The sequence below is a fragment of the Anas acuta genome, chromosome 4, assembly GCF_963932015.1.
Source record: "Anas acuta chromosome 4, bAnaAcu1.1, whole genome shotgun sequence".
Classification (NCBI taxonomy): Eukaryota; Metazoa; Chordata; class Aves; order Anseriformes; family Anatidae; genus Anas; species Anas acuta.
In genome coordinates this window covers 50,593,508-50,603,624 of record NC_088982.1, presented here as the reverse complement: position 1 = coordinate 50,603,624, position 10,117 = coordinate 50,593,508, and the positions used below count along the sequence as shown (strand labels likewise).

Genomic DNA, 10,117 nt, shown 5'->3' with positions numbered 1-10,117 from the left:
GACAGTTAGCCAGGATGATTTTCCAATGATTAGGCAAGGGTTATTCCAGCCTTTTTTTTTTTTTTTTTTTTGCTAGGTCATGTCCTTCCAAAGCCAGGCATTCAATTAACCCATCAGCTGCCACTGTTTGCCCACAAATTTTGTTGTTTTTTTACAGCTTTCATGAAGAAACTTCAAAGAAAATGGGAAAAAATAGAGTCAGAAGAAGCTCCCTCTAAGATAGCGCTTAGGATTGATTTCCAATGAAATTATGGCTGAACACAACAGGGAGGGTACTCAGGAATGACGTCTCTGTGACTGACTCATGTCTTTGCTGCTCTTTGAAATCAAGAGCATTGATTTTTTTATACTTCTACCTGGGTTTGCCTCCAGCGTCCTGGGATGCTCCAGGGCCCAGAAGGATACAGCGCGTGACACAGCAGGCAAACAGCTGAAAGGTCAGTGCACGCAGGGTGCGTTCGTAGCATCTCTGCTGCTGCTGCGTCTGCCAAGATCCAAGCAAATTCAAAGGAAACAATATTTGAGTAGTGCTTACCTGTGGTCCTAGCTCAGCCTCATGAAAAATCCTAATCAGCATTAATTTACATTTACACATTCATATGGGGCGAGCTGCAGCATCTGAGCTTCTCCACACTTTCTTCAGCAAGCTCACTGGAAGCAAACACTCAGTTTCTCTCTGCTCTGGTCGCTTCACCCAGTCCCACCTGTACCCGTGTTGCGGTGACACAAACTGGCACTGACACCCAGCACAGCCTGGCCACCTCTGTGTAACCAACTTGTCAGCAAGTCTTCACGGCATTAGCAGAAGCAAATCCTACCTCGTACCCCAGCCTTAACACCAGCCTTTTCCCCAGTTTTGTCATTTAAGCCCCAAAGCAAAAGGTGGCCCAGAAACTGAATTTAGCATCATTTCTCGAGTCAGTCTGAAACAAATCAGTGCCTTAATCTTTTTTTTTTTTTTTTTTAATCTCATCCTCAACCCTACCTACATCCCAGTCTCACCTCCATCTTTCACAGAGGAATTTCCTAGCCCCACTGGTGAGCTTCCAGCCGACACACAGGACAGAGGCTCTGTTTTCCCTTGCACAAACTCCTCTTCACCCTGGAGCCCCATCAGCTTGACTCCCCACTCTAGCCCCAGCCTTCACATCCCCATTCCTTCTCTCCATCATCTCTCCAACTGAGATGATGCAGTTTCATCTCACACTTCTTCTAGGCCAGCTAGATATTAGAACTAGGATTACTGCACAGTTTAGGATTGTTTTTCAGGTTTGCATAAAACATGGTTTTACTTGGTCTGACCTCTCACCTTCCTTCCAGACAAAGCTAATCATAGCTTAAAAACTGCTTTAGGCTCCCAGTGTAAACACGGCTCAGTGCTTTATGCCTGAAATCTGAAATCTAAAAGGCTTCCCTGGTAACCTGCCATGAATTCAAGCTTTACTTTTCTTCTTTTATCTCTGGAGGCCAAGCCCTACCTTACCCTTGTCTGCTACCCAGTGACCCAACCTCCTATCTCAGAGCCCATCTCCCAGTGACGCTGGATTATGCCACCTCGCAGTTTATTTTAGCAGGCCCTGTTAATTACAGTTAATTATTACACAGGTTTCTACATTAACATGAGCAACCTCTAACTTTATGCAAAATATGTTTACTTCCCTCAGGACGCTTAAACCTTAATTTAGGAGGAAATGTACTGTCAGGAGTACCAGCCTTTCTGATCTGCCTATCTCGCACAAAAGCGTGTCATTTATTAAGTCAGAAGCACTGCCAAGAGAACTTTGCACAAATTAAAATGCTCAAAGCTTGACAAGAATCAGAGTTTCTCTGAGTTTAGATGAAAATTAACTTATTTTTCTTGCAGTAGGGATAGAGTGATGTTTTAGAGATGAGACAATGTCTGCTGTGCCCATGTGCTGTCTCATATTACTCTGGATTTCACGCTTCCATTTATATTATAGCATCAGAGCACATTATTGCCTAGCTGCAAGGTAATTACTGGAAAGGTTTCATGAGGTAAGACTATTATGATCTGATAAGAAACTGTCTTTTTGTTTTGTTTTCTGCCTACATCACAGCAAGCGTCTAACAAGACTAAATTATAACTGAGAGCAGCTGGTAATAGTTGCAAATGTAATCAGTTAGCAGAAGCCCTGAGCCACAAAATCAAATGAAGGGAAGAGGTGAAGCAGCAATCTGCCCACCCTCGGAAGTGAGAGTCTGCATATGTACACTTACACATGCAACCGAACTGCATAGAGGAGGTCTAGCATACTCCTTTCTGGCTCTAAACGTACAGGTCACACTCCCTGTAACACCTCACCACGCTGAAGGAAATGAGCCCAGCAGAGAAGCGCTTCTTCACCCGCAGCACAAAGTCACCTCTGCACCGAGCCCTGGGGCCACCTCCCCCGAAAGAGGCAGATGCTAAGGACTGCACCTGGACAATTTTCACAGCTTTCTGAACATGAGAGTTAGGGAGATTTCAGCCAGAAGCCAAGCCAATCCTGGAAGGGACACCTTACCACGCATCTTCAGTGAGCATCTAGCACAAAAAAAAAAAAAAAAAAAAAAAAAAGGATAGACAGAGGCAAAAAGCAGGGAGCCTATCTCTCCCAGGACATCACAGATTTTAACGGATACCTGCAGTGTTACCCAAAGCTACCAGCGAGCAAGGTGCAGGCAGGAAGGAGTTAGGGACTGAAGCCCATCGGATCGCAGCATCCACCAAGTGGGCGACTCGTCTGCTGCAGCAACGTCACGGGGCTCCAAAGACAAAGCATCCTTGGCTCTGCCAGGGGCTGTCCTGCTGTCTGTCAAAGGCCAGCAACTGGAAGCAGTGCCAGTGAAATCTTGTGCCTAGCGGGGATATAAAAATATTCTGAGCACTGCTGAGAGCTGAAGCTTCACAGAGAGGGAAGCAGCTGAAGGCACCTAGCTTTGGAGCATCACGCCGATGATGGGAAGCAACTGCACTCCACTGCGTGCCCAACGCCCATCTCTCTGTTGGTAAGTCATAACTTTTCCAGTCAGAGCATAAAACATAAGCTAATTAGATTGTTTTCATTTGTTTTTAATCCAAATTACTGCTCTTGGCAGAGAGCTGAGGAGGTGGAAATGGCCAGTACCCCACAGGCCGTCCTCAGAACAGGAGAGCTGTGAGCCTGTCTTACTACCGTGGGTGGCATGAGCTGCTTGCCTCGAGGATGGTTTGTGTGACGAGAACTGTCTGAAATGCACTGCTAAGGCAACTGAACGCTGGTTTGCAGGCTGTGAGCTTGTTCACAGGCTGTGCAGGACAGGGTACAACAAATTCATTTCCTTCAGAGAGGTATTTATGATATGAGCATCTATCCCTACAGCTTAAACAGGTGAAAAAATAAGTTATGCAAGGCATGTCTCACTGAACCTGCTGGAATCTCCTTTTCAAAAATTGACATAAATATTAAAGCTAATTAGAAAGCTTTCTGGCTGCATCAAACGGCCCTGTGGTGTGGGCTTACATTCAGAGCAAAGGTTTACTCACAGGTCATTACTTGAGATGTATATATTCCCAGAAGTTGTTTTGTGATGCTGTCTGTCTTATTTTAAAAACAATTGCTGTGCAAAATTGACCTGGTGATCTGGACCTTCCTCAAAACACTGTTTAGCTTCTTTGGCAATGAGCAGAAAATGGACAGGAATGAAATAAACCCTCTGAGGGAACAATTATTATTCAAACAGCTGCAAATGCTGATAATCTGAAGCATTACCTATATAAACTTGCTAGGAAGAATAATCTGAGGCCTGAAATTCTCCCTTGAATGTTTTTGGCCTACGTTTGCTTTGGCTCTGTCAATGAGCCTACAGCCCACCACTGAAGCAATTCTTTGGTGTAAATGCAGAAAGCAAGGAGTGAAGTTAGCAGGCCTTTAACTGAAAGGTGCCAGTCACAGGCAAGCTGTCTGGAAAGAGGATGCACAGTTTTAAAGTTACAGCTTTCATGGAAAAAATACGTGGTAACCTGGCACCATGACTTACTGCAAATAAAGAGTTGAGCAGCAGCCAGTGACTGCAAAGTCAAATGATGGGAAGAGGTGAGGCGCCGAGCTGCCAGGCTCTAAACAGGAGTCTAGAGGGTCTACGCATGTACACATGTATGCTGAACAGAAAAGGATCAAAGTAGTGTGACTGTTCCCAGTGCAAGTTCAGACAGCATTTCTGCATTTCTCTACCTTTTGTTTCAGTATGCATCTGGTAGTAATGGATCATAAATATGTTTTTTATTATTATTATTTTTTAAAGCGTTTAATATAAAACAAGCATTGATTAAGTCATTCTGAATGGCACACATCACTGATTTGCAATGATCATTGATGGACAGAGGGAAACCTAACCCCGGCTGAAGGAAAAGAGAGAATCGCTCGGTCATCACACAAAACATGGCCACAAAAAACGTGTAGTAAATTACAGTACTGGAGATGAAACCTTGCCCATCCTGAAACTACTTTCGGTATGGCAGTGTTGGAGAGTGCAGGATCAATAAAACATCATTTTTATCTTTTCTTTTGCCAGGCTTGGCAGTGTAGAGTCATCCTTCCACTGGAATGGTTTTGTGGATTACAATTAAGGAAATCTCCAAAACACAACAGCTGATCATGGAGGAAGCCATGGAGAGAGGAGTAAGTGAAACTATTGAAGGAAAGATGTTTTATTTTTCTGCACCATGTTTACCCATATTGTGATTTTTCCTTGTTCTGAGTATGCTGCGAGTCATGTGGTATTTTCTTTCACAGGACAATAAAATTGCAAGGAGTAGGAAGGGGGAATCATATGAGCATTATAAGGATTTGGATCTATCATTTGCATACCTTTTCCTTTGGGAATGTAATACAGTAAGATTACACTAAATGAGACAGACACAGATGTCCACAAAGAAGAATACTTGGCTCCCTGTCTGTGTACAAAAGCCAACATTGGTGGATCTTTGTACCAATACCTCTTACCTATAACCTGAAATGGTTCTACCAATTCTTTTACCTGCTCCTCTACAGATGCTACACGATGAGCAAAGAGCAAGTGATATCATTGCAGACATAATAAGATTAGTAAGATTTGAGTGTTAACTTCCAGAAATTTTAAAGGTTTTACATTAAAAAATGTGGAACACTAGATGAAGAATAAATATAATATTATAAGGACACTAGAAGCCACCAAGTCTTCTAATTGAGTGACCACAGTCGGGTATTCAAAAATGCTGTCTCCAATAACAGCATTTCAAATTCAGCCCCAGTGAAACCTGGCTTGCACCTTAGATGTAAGTACAAAACAATGTATGCACTCAGACTAAAGGCAATTTAAAATTGGAACTTGGTTCTTGGAAGCCCCCCAAAACTTCTTTATCAATTACATTTTTTTATATATAAATACTTGAGAACATTATACAACTTACAAACACATTAAAAAAAAAAAAAAAAAGGAAAAAGTAAGCTAGAAAAAAAAACTTTAGAGTGGAAAAAAAAAAAAAAAAAACTGTTCTAAAGTCTAAGAAATATCCTTGGCTTTCTTTACATCTTAATTTTTTTGTTCTAATATCAAGTTCCCTTGTTACCAAGCCATTGTCTTACTTGCTTTCTTACAGGACAAAACTGTACACCCATTCCTAATCCTACAGTCACCATGGATCACTTTTCAATCAGCAAAAAGGACTTTACAGGAGTTTTCTAGATATCTTATAAATCCTCCTTCACTATTGTACTGTCACAGGATGTTCATACAATAAGCAAAGCAGCATATAACTCTTCCTCCACTACTGAACAGAGATAATACTTCCACAAAATAGAAACTCCTCAATTATTTCTGTAAATAGTTGTATGGTTTCTTTGCCAGAATCTACTCCAAAATACTTGCAGTTACTTATGTGAAGTTCTGTCAGGCCCAGATTTAGCTTCTGACACAAGAAAGCAAGATCTCCATAGATGGCTGAGAAGGGATAGCCAATACACCTAAACTTGTGAGAAAAAAAAATAATAATTGTAATCAGTGCTGTGAGGGCCGTGAGGGATCTAAAGCTTGTGACTGAAATTCTTAATTTTCATCTTGCTGAATCCCATTAAATCCTTCTCACTTTTGTTTTCCTTCACATGCAAATGATTTGTTTTAAACAACAGCAACATTTGTTTCTGTAATGAAATAACATAGATGAATGTCACAGCCCTGTGTTAAGTGCTCCCAACACTTAAAAAATTGAAGTGGATGACACAACACTTAGCCTTGCAGAGGATTCAATATTGACAGCTCACAGTTTGGCCCCCAGTGCTCCCCTGCAGCTCCCCCAAACCAGACAGCTCAGGGAAGGCCAACAAGCCTCGCTGATGGGTGCCCCGCTGATGGGATCACCTCTGCAGGTCACTATTTACAGGAATTTCTTGTTCACATCTACATTAACTCTGGCATTTTCTCTTGCACATCTGCCAATGACTTCTTGCCAAGGCAGTCAACCAAGTTCCATTCCCAAAAGCATATTTTTTTATCAGATATATTAAAATCAGTAATCTGATTTATAAGTATTTTTCCCCTTTTGGAGTGCAATTTTTTAACAACTGTATGACTGCAGAAAGCTGAAGGTGAGTGGAAATACTCTCCTCCCCTTTGATGCAGAAAAATAAACCTTTTCTGTCCTCAGGGTACAAGAGACTGCTGCCATGCACTGAAATATTTAAATAAATTCTGCTGAGCCCACATATCACCCACCAGCTTGGTACTCCTGGCCCATTTTTTGCTGGTCCATGATAACTCTGCAGTTAGTTATTTATAGCCTATAACCACATCTGACATTGTCACATCATTATAGCCAATTCTGGTCTCTTTGAGCCTGGATCAGTGTAATTCCAGGAGAGATGCAGGAGAGATGCCAGGTAGCAGTGAGATTATCTCTAGCTGCTAAAAAGTCTCTTAAAAGCTTAAAGCTAGTATGTGATCCTGCATGTCAGTAATTACCTGAGGATGAGTCATGAAGTCCAAAGAAGCAGCAACCTGAACAGAATCAGAAACAGCTTCTGCTTGTTCAAGTTCACCATAGTATTGGAATGATGGATACATAGAGTAGGTATTTTTGCACCTTGCCTATGCAACGTTGCCTTTGCAAAGTAGATAACATCTTCATTTTAAAGGTGGAAGCTTAGAGAGTAAAATCCAGAGTGGATTATTCCCTCCTAGGAGCACTGTCTCTTGGCCGCTGTGGTGGTTTTACTTGGGTGGGAAGCCGAGCTCCACCACAATCGCTTTCTCACTCCCCCTCCTCAAAGAGGAACAGGGAGAAAATATGATGAAAAGGGCTCAAGGATTGAGATAAGGACGGGGAAGTCACTCTCGTCCCCTGTGCTGTGGGGTCCCTCCCATGAGATGCAGTCCTTGCTGAACTGACCCTGTGCGGTCTTCCCACAGGCACCAGCTCTTCAAGCACTGCTCTCACATGACTCCGTACCACGGGGTCCATCCCCCAGGAGCAAACTGCTCCAGCACGGGTCCCCCACGGGTGGGTGGCAGCTCCCCCCAGGCCCCCTGCTCCTGCGTGGGCTCCTTTCCACGGGCTGCAGCTCCGGCCCAGAATCTGCTCCGGCAGGGAACAGAGATCTGTACAGTTCTCCTGGTACACTTCAGAGTTTCCATACACTTTTCTCCAGAGCTGAACCGCATATCTCCTGCTCATGCATTATCTCTGTCTCTCACCACACTGCTTTTAGAGATACTGTCAGTGTGTTTGCTGATTCTGGGTGTTGGAGACTGTCCCAGGCAAGCAGAAATGGTGCTCATTTCTCCCCGGCTCCCTCAGACTGGATTATTCAGTTTGTTTCAGAGCGGTGTTGTTGCACAAAGAAAATACTTCAGACGCTGACAAACAGCTGCATTAAAGTACATATCCTGAAGGACAGAACATCAGCCTACAGGCCACCCTAAAGTGGCAGACAAGTCAGTTGTTACTTGAGAGGACAAAGGCTTTGAGTGCCATCAAGCAGAATGGCATGGAGGGGAGCAGATGGAGAGAAAGCCTGATGTTTTTAACACATGAATTGGTACTACTGCTGAAAGCCCTTACCAGTGCAGTATTGCAGTTTGATATTAGCATTCAGTACAATAGTTGCTGATATTTGGCCTAAATCAGTTCCATCTTTTCTTATTTATGACACTTGACTTTTCCACTTCTCCCTATACTTTCAACAGCAGGTGCTTAGGGAACTGTCAGAAATTGTAAGATAAATTGTATGAAGAGATCAAAATAAAATTCTCTTACAAACTGCCATTTTTTGAAAGCTGTGCTTATTAATGTATATAAATTGTGGCCTTAGTTTCACATAAAAAATAATAATTTAAAAAAAAGTAGAAATATCACCTTCAGTAAGTACAAGGAACAGACAGTAACTCCAAATATCCAAATAATACTTTACACAGTGTATACAAATGACAGAACATCCAGCAAGGACCTCCTAAAGTATCTCTGTCATCTAACTATGAAGACACTGCCTGCATGTTACTGGTGTATAAACGGTAGCTCAGGGCAAAGACCTTAAGAGATTTGCTTAAGGACACCCACCTTGCTGAGAGCCTGGGATTTCAGCCCCCCTGGGTGTATGACTTACCACTGTTGCCTCTTCATGTGACCAAAATGTGTACTGATTTTCTTTCCTTTTTTATCCACATTTTTATCAAATGTGTTTGTGTTCTTCAATAAGCAGTTCAAGAGGCCCAGTGAGAAAGCAATACCTGCTGTTTGGCGCTGTCACTACTATGTCAGCCATACAGGTTTGTAATACTAAAGAAAGTGGCTGCATACACTCAGTGTCATCATATATTTTCTCTAGCGCTCCTAGATCTTAAAATATGAAAGAGCAGACTCATAAGGATTAATTCTATATTCTTAATGTAATATCTGAACGTTTGCAGTGCTCCAGGCATGGCATGTGGGGGAAGTGACAACTCCAAGTGCAGCATGCAACCCCCCAGCAGAACCCCTACACTACATACCAGCACAGGGGACCTAAGCAAGTCCGACGGACTTGGCCTTACTCTACATAAAGAAAAGTTCAGTTGTCATTGCAGTGCACAGTCCCTTTTCCTTAGCATGTTGTTGATTTTTTTAGCTATTTCATTTCAAAACAGAAGGTTTAATTGTGACTATGTCATCATAAGCTAATTCTGAGGAGATGTTACAGGAAAGTTACAGGAAATACCCCCACAGCCCAACAGAGGGAGTTTGATTTGTCTTTACGGGAATGAATAGCATTTGAATATGAAATATGAAATAGTGAATAACTATTTAATTTGTACATTTAAAACATTTTTATGTACATTTTTTAAACTCAACTAAGTTTTGGTTGAGTTTAAAACCAACAGATATTTAACAGCTGTCTAATTCATTTAATGACCAATTTGCATTTTCCAAAGAAAATATGAATACTGTTTCATCTAATACATCCTTATTTCCCATATAAATTATTCATAAATACTGTATTTATTATCAAATGAAGTTTTCACCTTTTATGATTACTGTATGATTTAATAAGACATTCTGTATACACAGTAAATGAACAGTCTATGGACTGACATTTTCCAGCAGTTTCAAAAATTAGCTTTCTAAATGTATTAAGCTGTTCTCAGGACTCCAGAAATAAACTCCTCAGGCAAAATTACGTACCTTTAATCCAACCATAAGCACCAGAGTGGAAGTGTTTTTATTTTTTCTAAGTTGAACACACTTTCAACAACTGCTTATCATCAATGCATGAGCACTGATGACATAAATAACCCATGTATTTGCCCATATAATATATGTATATATGTATATATATATATATTATGTGTGTATATATATATTACATGTATATATAAAACTATATATAAACATAGATTTGTGGGCACCAAAAAAATGGAAGGTCTATATCCTAGATCTGAATGTTTTCCAAATTTACCTTTCTTGTCTTGTAACACTGGGTTTGAAACTAAGCACACTTCAGACCAGACACTAAATGCACTAACACTTACTACAGGTGTGGCACTAAAATTTAACTCCAGGTGTGTCTGGAACCAAGAGATATTCAAAGAGGAACAAATCACCTACATTCCCAGCAGCCAGTTCCAC

General features: G+C 41.5%; 1 long non-coding RNA gene across 1 annotated transcript; it reads left to right on the top strand.

Moving 5' to 3' along the window:
• Positions 1 to 1,914: 1,914 nt before the first annotated feature.
• Positions 1,915 to 9,774, top strand: LOC137855259 (uncharacterized). The gene is made up of 3 exons (XR_011095646.1): positions 1,915 to 3,009; positions 4,555 to 4,661; positions 5,621 to 9,774. It is a non-coding gene; the product is annotated as an uncharacterized lncRNA (long non-coding RNA).
• Positions 9,775 to 10,117: the final 343 nt, after the last annotated feature.